This window comes from Littorina saxatilis, linkage group LG8 (genome assembly GCF_037325665.1).
Source record: "Littorina saxatilis isolate snail1 linkage group LG8, US_GU_Lsax_2.0, whole genome shotgun sequence".
Taxonomy (NCBI): Eukaryota; Metazoa; Mollusca; class Gastropoda; order Littorinimorpha; family Littorinidae; genus Littorina; species Littorina saxatilis.
The window spans coordinates 54,550,623-54,563,177 of NC_090252.1; the positions used below are offsets into that span (position 1 = coordinate 54,550,623).

Consider the following 12,555-nt stretch of genomic DNA (forward strand, 5'->3'; position numbering starts at 1 on the left):
ACTCGTGTGGTTATCAGCACGGAACCCGTGTTTCAAAGCATGGCTCCCTGGGTTGATTGTGCACTTGTTTTCTCACTACCAAAATGATGACAAAAACGATGTTTGGTGGTTTGTTGGCAGACCAACTTTTTTTTGTCGGTCCTCGGGGGTCATATCGACTTTTGTTTCATATTTATTGACCGCGGCCTTCGGCCTTGGTCAATAAATATCAAACAAAAGACGATATGCTCCCCCTCGGACCGACAAAAAAGCTGGTCTGTCAACAACCCATCAATCATCTTATATTGTTCTGACAAATAACAATGCAGCATCTTCGGGATAAATACAATTTGACACCTATTGGAAATTTGCCAAACTTAAGTCAAATAAAAAACGCAGACTTGTCAATTTTTTTCAAACATCTATACGTGATATAGGTATGACCTTTTGACATTACCTTTGGTCGTTTAGAGAGAGAGAGAGAGAGAGAGAGAGAGAGAGAGAGAGAGAGAGAGAGAGAGAGAGAGAGAGAGAGAAGGGAATTTCGAGGGAGAGAGAGAGAGAGAGAGGGGGAAAGAGAAAAAGAGAGAGAGAGATGGGGAGGGAGAGAGAGAGAAAGAGAGGGGGGGAGAGATAGAGAAAGAGAGAAAGAGAGGGGAGAGAGAGAGAGAGAGAGAGAGAGAGAGGGGAGAGAGAGAGGGGGAGAGAGAGAGATGGGGAGAGAGAGAGAGGGGGGGAGAGAGAGAAAGAGAGAGAATTAAATTGAATTGAATTGAATTGAACTTTATTTAACAAGGATTAATATTTAAGGCAACGCCTTTTCTTACAATCTGTCCTTGGAACGCACAGACACACAATGATAACATTGAAAAATTAAAAATTAAAAAGTTAAAAAGTTTACCAACAAAAGGAGGTCAGAAAACTTCAGCACGTGATGATAAAGATGACGATGATGATGATGATGATGAAGATGAGGCATGAAGAGCATACATATGTGGTTATTCATAAAATCAAATGCATACTATGCAAGTAATCATAAATACAAGCTGGTAGCAATCGAACATGTAGCAATAGTACAACAAAACTATGTTCAGAATATACAATGCACAGCATATCTTTGGCGTAATACTAAGTGTGGTAAATCAAAACGCGTTAAACTACTCAGACAAGTGTTTTTTGACACATTTTTTAAAACTTTTTAATAACTGTAAGTGCTTAAAGGATGATGGAAGTGAATTCCAAACTGATGTACCCGAAAAAGCAAGACTGGTCTTATAAAGGTCAATTCGTGGAATCGGTGGGATCAAGTTGACCGACCCATATCTGTCGGTAGCTTTATTAAATCAATCAATATGAGGCTTATATCGCGCGTATTACGTGGGTACAGTTCTAAGCGCAGGGATTTATTTTTTTTATTTTCTTTATTTGTATTTTATGGAATTTAAATCACGCACATATTCAAGGCGCAGGGATTTATTCATGCCGTGTGAGATGGAATTTTTTTACACAATACATCATGCATTCACATCGGCCAGCAGATCGCAGCCATTTCGGCGCATATCCTACTTTTCACGGCCTAAATAATGATGAGAGAGAGAGAGAGAGAGAGAGAGAGAGAGAGAGAGAGAGAGAGAGAGAGAGAGAGAGAGAGAGAGACAGGGGGGGAGGGAGAGAGAGACAGGGGGAGAGGGAGGGGGGGAGAGAGAGAGAGAGAAATTCAGATGGAGAGAGAGAGAGAGAGAGAGAGAGAGAGAGAGACTGAGACTCAAGACTCAAATGGTTTACTGGTTAGGCAATTTGCCCATGACCAAGGGGGGTAGGGGGAAATCAGGGGTGTGGTTGGCAGCATTATACGATACTCATCGAGATCGATCCCGTAATTGACTGACATGGTATGTCCAATGCCAGACGCGTATGTTACCGATACAGTCTTTCACACACGAAAGTTCAACTGTGAAAGTAAACCCAGAGAAGATTGACCAGTACATGCAAATCCTTGGTCACATGAGAGAGAGAGGGAGAGAGGGAGAGAGAGAGAGAGAGAGAGACAGAGACAGAGAGACAGAGACAGAGAGAGAGAGAGACATAGAGAGACACAGAGAGACACAGAGAGACAGAGACACAGAGAGAGACACAGAGACATAGAGAGAGACAGGTGGAGCGATAGAGAGAGTAATGACATGAACATAAGAGGCGCTAATTGAAATAATGTCTTCTATACATGTATACTCTGTACCTAATATGTGCCTTTTCTCAACTGTTGTTTGATAGGGGTAGACGTGGACAGCGTGTAAAACTCATATCTCCTCTCAGTTTCGCTACAAGTAGGAGGAACCCAGATCGTACACACACGTATGTATACTGGCACTTCTAAGCTTCACACCAGTTTTCAGCCCACTCGACCTATACCCACCAGAGATCTAGTTTCGTACAAACAAAGGGACAGACAGCCCGATAGAATGAAGCGTGTACACCCCCGAATATACGGGGGTGTAAAAAAACTACTTTCAAGGGTGAGGTGACCATTCCTTATGAAGACGCCACTGTCCAGTTTGAACTCGAACGTCAGGCCGGTCAACTGACACTCGGGGTCAATAGGATAACAAGATGATGGTCAAGACAATGTAACAAATAACTTTGTCATCATTTTCACGAGTTTTCATTCACAAACACCTGGGAAATAAATCTCATGTTCCCCATGCAATAAATCGAGGTGGTGAATGGGTTTGAGCTTTCAGGTGAAACGTGGATTGTCAAAGTAAAAGCCAATCAGGCTGATTGTTTGATGTGTGGAACCATCGCGGCTTTGGATTTGTGTTTCCGAGGACAACGATTGTAAGCATTCACTCTCAAAGACCCAATCAATGTTGATAATTACCGCGGCGACTCATGGTCAATTTGCAACTTATCTCTGTAATCGCAAAATCCACAACGAAAAGTCATAAACACTTAAAAGAAAAGAAATATGCTCAACACTTACTGAACTCACAGGTATGATCGCAGCTCTGTACATTTTCAGACTGGAAGAAAAGCGTCAACAAGCTACGTTTGACGTCATCTCGTGCTACTGTGACGATGCTTTGTGGCCCAGAGTTGGATTCTAAAAATTCGTCTCCCTGTGGGTTATTGTACATCTTGTTGCACCACCAAAATAATGACAAAAACGATGTTTGGTGGCTTGTTGTCAGACCAGCATTTTGTTGTTGGTCCTCGGGGAGCATATCGCCTTTTGTCTCATATTTATCAACCGCGGCCTTCGGCCTTGGTCGATAAAGATGAAACAAAAGACGATATGGTCCCCTTGGACCAACAAAAAAGCTGGTCTGTCAACAAGCCACCAAACATCTTATAATATAGCTATTCTGATGGACACGTGGGGGAATTCGGGGGCTGTGATTGGATGGTCTCACACATCCCTTTTCCGATCATCAAAGCATAATGCTACGGAAGTCGGCCATTTTTGCCAATATCCAAAAGCATATTGGCAATAACAAAGACGCATGGTTCCGGTTTCTTCCACGTGTATAAAGTACACGCATACCTCGCCAGGTTTGTTTATGTGACAAGTCGACAGACGATGCCATTTGCTTTGTGTGTGTTTTAGTTGTTGCTTAATGTACATAACATACATTACGTGTAAAATCCAGTTCTTTAACAGGCAACAAACCTTGCAAATTTCCAGAAGCTGCAATCTGAAGCGACCTATCTCTGATTCTAGCAGACGATCTCTCCAATGTTTAACACAAAATCAGCAAACTCTCCTGTCACATAGAACGTCCATTGTATAGTGCAATGTTGAAATGAAGTTACCGGTCTGAAACATTTAGTCGTTTCTTCTGAGACAATCCTTGTTCTCTTATCATCTACAGATTTACCGCAGTCTTCACCACGCGAATTCCCAACAGAAGTCAGACTTTCGAACATACAATCTACGTAGGCAAGCATGATACGTCATGACGTCATATGATTCCTAGCATATTGACGTAATGCTAAACATCCGGTTATCTCGAGTTTTCTCCGTAATACATGTCCGTGGGTTTTTCAATGTTCGGTTATTTCCGTGGCTTCATGCGGAAAGGGAACCGTCGTCTGCAATCAACGATATGGACAATTGTGGTACTTGTTGCTGACAAAAACATGATTTTAACACAGAATTTGAATTTGATGTCAGAATAGCTATATAAACGCTATTGTGTTTTCATCGTAGCAATAGGGTCCGATATTTAGACTCGAACAAGTATAATGCGACTCGTCGGCATTATACTTGTCTCGTCTAAATATCGGGCCCTATTGCTACGCTGAAAACACAATAGACCTTTTTCGTATAACCTTTGCCCCCAGCGTTTCGACCAATCAGATTTTAGGGCACGGCAGCCTCTCTCTGATAACCGGAAATAAGGGGCAGCCTGAAATACCTCTTTCACTGTCGGTGCTCGAAGTACTATTGCCAGAGGATTACGTTGAGAAATTCTGCAAGAAAACGGATTATCTTGTTCAAAATCATGAACTAAAAGTCAAGGACATGCACGAAGGTATGGTTTGAAACGGCTATTCGTGGTATATGGACGAAAGACTTGGCGAACTTCCCCTGCATAAGCGAAGCAGAGGTGATCGACCACAGATCTACAGATCTCTGGATCAACTTTCTTACTGATACTACTGCGTCGACGTTCGACAAGTTATACGACGCATCCAGTGCAAAGAATGCAAAACCTTGGTGTAAACGATAGACATACTGTGTGCATAAAATGTCTTTCTGCATGGCACAACAGCTAGTAAGCAACTGTGGTGATCAGACTCAGAGCGAGTGTGCTGACGTCAATGAAGCAGACTCGCAACGAAGTGTATGCTGTTGTGGGGGGACGCTGACCGGACAGGCACTTGGAGCTAGTGTATTGCTGGGTAAGTGTTGTTGGCCTTGTATGTTTTGTGGGATTAACTTGATGGCTGCGTTACTTGGTATCTTACACAATCAGTTTTCATACTCAGTCATATAATGCATGGCACACAAAGTGACAAACACACACAGAGATTCATAATTCTCTACTGAAAATGTCTGCATGCAAAAGCTGTCTTTTTTGACAAAGATATCAGTGAGCAGCATGTTAATGTAATTTCAATCAGTATCTCCAGGAGACCATGCCATGTTGGCTAGGCATGTTCAATAGAATACCAGGTACCTGAGTGCGGAGTTTTATTTAAATGTGTACGTACACATGTGTTTGTGAATCCTCTTGTCAATGAAGGTTATCACTGCAGTAAGATCAAATTCCATTCTGAGCCGGTATATATTTTATATAGATATCAACAGCATGCGCTTACAAGCTCTCTGTAGGAATTCCTAGGAAAGATAAAGTTAATTGTTATTAGCAGTCTAAGGAAAATCAAGATGACACAAACGGAATTTGATTGTGTGTTGTTGTTTTTACCCAGAAAGGACAGTCTTGCAACCATGTGGCTGCCACACTTTTTGCTGCTTCACACTACATGGCTGAAGGAATCGACACTGTGCCAGCAGACAAAACTTGTACGCACTACAAATGTATGTGGAAGGGGCATGCTGCCAAGAAAACTGCACCAGCTGCTCTCGATGACATACAAATTGTTAAGTAAGTGTGTATAATAATTAATATTAAGGAAATTAGGGTTGCGTTACCTAGAGGTTTACATCAGAGTGTGATCTATTTTTTTCAGAACATAAGTCTCAAAGTTAAAATATAGAGCTTGTTAACTACAACAGCTACAAGACTGGGGAAAGAGAAACAGTGATATTTATAAAGTGCATCATCAAAAAACTATGCATTTTACATTTAGTCAAGAGACCAGGGCGGTGGTGTATGTTTGTGTGTAGAGCAATTTCTGGAAAACTACAACATTATGTTTAGGTTAAAAACAAACCAGCCCTGAAAGTGGCAAGTATTTTACTCGCCATAGTGAGTAGAAGCATGCAACTGGTGAGTAGAAGTGTTCATCTACTCGCCAAATGCGAGTGAAGATGCTGAATCAAATTGTTGGTTTGGTTCGTAAAATTTGCTCTCTGGCTGGTACGTTTTCAGAATCACTAGCCAGAGGCTAGTGCAAATTTTTTTTACTTTCAGGGCTACAAGCTTAGAAAGTTAAACAGATTTTTTTTAAACACAGGGAAGCGTGATTTCCTGTGGGACAGTTTTGCTACTGCGCTATGCTGGGTTGCCATTTACCTTATTCGACGTGGATGCTGGTTTTCAGCTAAGCATTGTCCTTGTGAAATGTACTGCGTTCAGTATCGTTATACATGTTTGACAGACTGGCGCAACTTGTTTTAGCATTTGTACCCAGCATAAGATTTGCTTTAGTGTCAAGTAAAAAAAATAATTTCATTTTCAGGTATGCTTCAAGACAAGACAAGTTTTCCCGGACGACTCTTCAAGGCCTCAATTTTGACCCAAGAAGTCCGGATGCCAGGAAGCGCGACTAAGAGATCTTCAACAACCGGTACCAGCCGTTTGAAGGCTGCATATAGTTATGATATACTGAACTAGGGTTTTCAAGGTGTGATATTTTTTTCCAATACCAGTTAATTAAGTTGGTAGCAACAGTTAACTGTTCTGTCAAGTGAAAAATGTATGTAGTTTCAATATGGACAGGTAAAATGAGTACTTTGTTTACAGCGAGGGAGGGTACGTAGTGCTGTCACCTCTGTGTGTGAGTTCAGGTTTAATTTTTTAAATGCCTGCAGTTAAGACAGAAGATTGTGGAAGCTGATAAGAACTTGTGTCAGAGGATAGTAAGAAGTGTTTTGGCTTCGTACGGACTATACCATCATCCAGGACTTGTGTGTATTATTCGGAGAACGTATCAGAGCCGAGGACATGTGTTGTGAACAGCGATTCTCAGTGATGAAAGTGTAGTGTGTGTAATGCCGGACTGTGTTCTTCTTCAACTTCGGAATGGCAAGGAGGTATACGTGAGATGTTTTATGATTTGATATCCATGTACTGATGATTTCATTCAATAGCGAAATGTTTGAAATGTTCATTCGTTTTGTGCCATGTTTGTTGTTCAAGAGCGTGTTGTCACCATCCCTTATGAATATGGACGTGTGTGAATGTTGGTGCAGACATGAGCGTTTGAGCGAGTGAATTTAGAAGCCCTGTGCATGAAAGTCATTACCGGACAACCAAATCAGCAAACATAGAAATTCCTTGTCATACACATCGATCTGATCAAGGTAATAATGTTGGCACTTTTTTTTCAATTTATTTCACAGTTATTTGTTATTTTTTTGAGGAAATTATAATGCAATTCACCGATTTTAAAAAACATGATTCCAATTGTCTCCCTTGAACAAATTTGTTTGTACAAAATTTGTTACTTACTTTTTTTTTCAAGGCTATATCAAGGAAAATTCTTTTTGAACTGATTGTGGGACCGTGCACAAGCTGACAGACTTGAACTCAAAAGTTGCAGAAGATTCTTGGCTGCGACTTTTGAGTTCAAGCCGATCAGTTTGTGCACAGTCCCAAGATTTGTCTATATTTATTTATCACTTAAAATAAAATACAGTTTTTCTTTTAATTAAACTGTAGATATGTCAAAGACTGTTTTGAATAATTTTGGGGGGTAATTTTCTTTAAGAAATAACTCAAGTGAATGCACAAATTGTGTACTAAAGTGTCGGTACAAGGGAGACAATTTGAAGCCATTTTAAAAAACAAAGCAGTATATTGCATAATAATATCCTTCAATTATAACAAGAAATAAGGAATAAACGTCTCTTGATATGTTGTCTACCTAATTATCTTGATCGCATTTATTTAAAGTGGGAATCGTTATGTTCGTAAGCTCACATACAATCATTTATGAAACAAATTCAGACCAGACCAGAGATTTGATTGATAATGGGCCCTTTATTCTATACAGTACCAGAGTAAATTATATAAACCATTACATGACAAAATAAGCTTCTTGCTCTTTGGAGTGATGTGGCCTTTGGCAGCTCATCAACCCAGTAATGTAGACCTGCCTTTTTTACGAAGTAGGTACATGCATACAGAAAGATCACCATATCATCATATGTGTAAAACCATACTGCAGTGTCATTTTTCAGTAGAGAATCAACAGAAAAAGAGCGTATGTTCTCCTTCACCTTCATGTTGTCTTTCTTCAAGCCAGAAACATCTTCAGTCAGACGATTAATCACAGAGGCCTGTTATGTAATTGTCATCTGCAGCTCTGCCAACTTGAGGTAGTCTGTGTTCCAATAACAATACCCTCACATGTAGTCGTGTCCCTCTTTGCAAAGGCATGATCTGGCCCTGGTCCTAAGCTCTCACTAGATGCGGAGGGCAAAGGAATGGCTGCTTCTGTAAATACAAAATCAAATGTATACATTAGCAATAGAATTAGCATCAATGATCTTGTTATCAGATTACACATGCATCACACTCACAGCATTTAAGCATGAAAATACATGAGGGAAATAACTCCTGAAATTGAAAAAAAACTTAGGGGTGCGGGAGATGCTCCCCGGAAATTATTTTGGAGTGTTCTATGCAAAATCAAAATTGTAGAAATCTAGTGCTATTTTTGTTGTTGCATCAATTCAATGGTACATTTCTGGGAATAAAAAAAATGATTCAGCATGAGCTTTATCGATGTCTTGAAAACTGCATCACGATCTGTATCACTATCAAGTAACCTCCTTAATCTTCTCGATTCAAGAGTCGGTTGATTCAGAGATACTGTAGCAACAGATCTCTGGTTGATTGCATGCACGCGGCTTGTCGACATATGTCTAGATCTTGTTTGTTTGTTTTCTAAAATCTTGCATTTGTTTCGTGACCCTTCCTATGCATCCATTTTGGGCTGCCGATTCATTTTAAATGTCTTATACACTGATGTAGGAAGACAATTTGAAGTCAGCAGATCATAAATTAATAAAAACAAACAAAGCTTACTTGGCTCTGAGTCTCTTCCAGATCCGATGATATTTTCAGCGTTGACACTGGGGGTGGAAGCAAAACCGCTTGCTTGTCGTCGGTCTTCAGCGGACAAAGTCACGTCTCCGACCAGTACCTTGTCCTTCTGCTAGAGTCACTTGTTCTTGATGTTCTCTCAAATCCAAGATTAAGGGTGGGTACGAAGTCAAAGGAGTTGGCATCGTTGAAAGCCGTGCCATTGCCAGACACGAAGTGACGCGAGCAGACTTTTCAATGGTACGACAAACCCCTGTCGTCGGATTGCTTGCACCCATCGCGTCCTTCGCTGTTGCGCCTTCGCACTCAGCTTGCACCGATCGGAAAGCCATACAATGACAAATTCTGTCCACCGTATTTCTCTTTCTTCATTCCACTGTTGCACTTGCAGTTGTAAACACAACAGTTTGTCTCGTCGTCTCCGCACTTTACTTTGCACCAAGCCTCGTTGTCGATTTTTCCTTTTGCCCCCTAGTTCCGGTAGATCTGACAATAAACTTCACAGCGCATGCGCCAAAATTTAAGTGAAAAAGGTCTATTGCTGTTAATATTGTCAAGCGTGAGTTTGCCCTAATTCCCCTTAAAGATACTGACCTTGTCAAATCAAGGTGCACGGAGCCCCTAGGGCTTTTAGTCATACCTCAGGCAGCTATCCGTTTGAAGACATACCAAGTTTCATTGACTTGCATCCAAGGAGTCAAGAACTGCGAATTTTTTACGAATTAATTTTGGACTGGGGACTGGCAGGTCTTGGCCTACTTTTAGATCTGGTAGATCACCACAAGCATAAAAAGAAGACACGTCATAGCAAAGTAGGTCAGACGTCATCATGAGTTTGTGTAAAACAAAATGGAGGCCGGGATCACTTAGTTGAATCGAACTCCGACCAAAGTCAAAAGAAGAAACCAAAACGCAATAATTCCCCGCTGACTACACACTAGGCAAAGAAGAGACGAAAAACTCGCTCGTGGACACAGCTATGGAAAGCGGCGGGTTTATTTCGGGGAGGAGCTTGCGCGATGGATTGAACTGAAGAAGAATTTTGTCCTCAACAATCCGCAGTTTGCTGGACAAGTGAGTATTTTTCATGCATTTTGTAAGAGATGGTTATCATGCTATTTCTGTTATGGGATGGTAGTGTATATTGGACGTGATTGTAATAATTTCTGAAGTGGGGGAGGGGGGGGGGGGGGGGGGGGGGGGGGGTACCATTTATCGTGGAGCAGGATTCTATGTATCGCCGTGGTTCACTTTGTGTGAGTTTGCATTTCGTATGTTGTTTTTGCCAGACCACAGGCACTTGACAATAGAACAGAGGAGGTTGGGTACTGGTGGTGGGTAGAAATCACCAGCATAATGTCGCTCTAGCTAGATCATTTTAAAGCACGGGATAAGCCCAAACCCAGCACCCACCCATCCTGATTCAAGTCAAGTGCCTGTTGCACCCTGACTAAACAAACTGTAGATTCTTGGTGCTTGGCGTTTGCTTTGATTACTGGGACCTTGCATAAGCTGTGATCTTGTTTGGTGTCGTTTATATATATATATATATTATATAATATATATATATATATATGTGTGTGTGTGTGTGTGTGTGAGTGTGTGTGTGTGTGTGTGTGTGTGCCCTTGGTGTTAGTGGCCTGTCTGTTAGGCCCTGTGGGTGTGGGTTGTGTTTTCATGAGGTTTGAAAATGATTCTTTTATTGGACATAATATGCATTGTATTTTTGAAAGCATTGTACTTTTTTTTAATTGCTCATTTAATTTATTTTTTACATTTTGTGAATCGGCATTGAGGCTACGTACATACTGCAACCGTGCCAAGCAGAACACAGGCAGGTGGTGCTTCTTCTCTTGATCTAAGCAGGTAGTTGTATGTTTATATCTAGCAGTTAATAGTTAACACATAGAATAAAATAAGGAAGTAAACAATCCCCATGCATGGTCTCACATCCACACACAAAATCAGGAATGCATGCAAAAACCATTTGTGTTATGTGTGAAGTGTATAAAAATGTATTATTTGTGAAAAAGCCATACAAAGTAATAGGTCAGTCAGTTGATAGTTTATATGATCTGTAAACGATGAAAAAAAGTTGCAATCCATCTTCTTGTGCAATTGAAGATTGATCGATTCCAAAACAGGTTATATATGGTGAAAACGTTGATTGTGAAGTATCTTTGTTTTCTCGATACAATATGTATGCTGTTTGTTACTGAATGAATATTATCTTGCATTAAACACAACAATACTTGTTGCCTGTATACTTGTTTCATAACTATGATAAGTTAGTACAGGTGGAGCAAATTAATGCTGAATTAATTTCATTATCAGACTCGGTGATATTTTCAATGACATTGTACGACTTCTGTCCTAATTTGTGTCTGACAGTGTTATTTTAGGTTCAGTGTACTTAACGATCTAACAAGAAGGGCAGAGCCCATACGACTCACATGCTTGACCTTGACCTTTACATGACCTTGACCTTCAGGGTCAAGGTCAAATAACTAAACCTAGCAATGACATCATACACTAAGAACTGCTTTACACATTTTTCCTACCAAAATACATGTGACCCAAGGTCAAGGTCATCCAAGGTCATGCAACACAAAGCTGTTAATTCAAGACATAGGAAGTACAATGGTGCTTATTGGCTCTTTCTACCATGAGATATGGTCACTTTTAGTGGTTCACTACCTTATTTTGGTCACATTTCATAAGGGTCAAAGTGACCTTGACCTTGATCATATGTGACCAAATGTGTCTCATGATGAAAGCATAACATGTGCCCCACATAATTTTTAAGTTTGAAACAGTTATCTTCCATAGTTCAGGGTCAAGGTCACTTCAAAATATGTATACAATCCAACTTTTAAGAGCTCCTGTGACCTTGACCTTGAAGCAAGGTAAACCAAACTGGTATCAAAAGATGGGGCTTACTTTGCCCTATATATCATATATAGGTGAGGTATTCAATCTCAGAAACTTTTAGACAACATTTATGGCCCCTGCGACAATGACCTTGAAGCAAGGTCAAGATGCTATGTATGTTTTTTGGGGCCTTGTCATCATACACCATCTTGCCAAATTTGGTACTGATAGACTGAATAGTGTCCAAGAAATATCCAACGTTAAAGTTTTCCGGACGGACGGACGGACGACTCGGGTGAGTACATAGACTCACTTTTGCTTCGCATGTGAGTCAAAAATGATTGACGTGAATACTTTTAAGCCACGGTGGTCAGCCTATACCTGGGACTTCTGGTTTGACAACATCAACACCTGGTACATTTGCTTATGGACTAAAGGTGCATCCATCTACTGCTGGACTATGAGACATATCAGCCGCAGACCCTGAGAGGTACTTAGTTTAAAGATTTTGCCTTTTTAAAGTTCTCAGAATTCACTCGTGTAGAACTTTATCCCATGGTCAAAAGATGTTATGACAAAATTGCTGTCTCAGTGTGATTGAAACTAAAGAATGCACTTGACTTAATTGAATGCAATATTATGCAATTATGATAAGAATAAAGAAAGAAATATAAAATATATGTTACAAAATAAAATCACCCCTACAAATTTGCCACTTTGTGGACAGGCCTTGCATAAGCTGAAATTG

At 40.5% G+C, this 12,555-nt stretch overlaps 2 long non-coding RNA genes across 2 annotated transcripts; one reads left to right on the forward strand and one right to left on the reverse strand.

Moving 5' to 3' along the window:
- Positions 1 to 4,287: 4,287 nt before the first annotated feature.
- Positions 4,288 to 6,994, forward strand: LOC138973856 (uncharacterized). Its single transcript, XR_011458193.1, has 3 exons — positions 4,288 to 4,881; positions 5,413 to 5,588; positions 6,346 to 6,994. It is a non-coding gene; the product is annotated as an uncharacterized lncRNA (long non-coding RNA).
- Positions 6,995 to 7,848: 854 nt separating this feature from the next.
- Positions 7,849 to 9,486, reverse strand: LOC138973855 (uncharacterized). The gene is made up of 2 exons (XR_011458192.1): positions 8,919 to 9,486; positions 7,849 to 8,324 (listed from the first exon to the last, which is right to left on the reverse strand). It is a non-coding gene; the product is annotated as an uncharacterized lncRNA (long non-coding RNA).
- Positions 9,487 to 12,555: the final 3,069 nt, after the last annotated feature.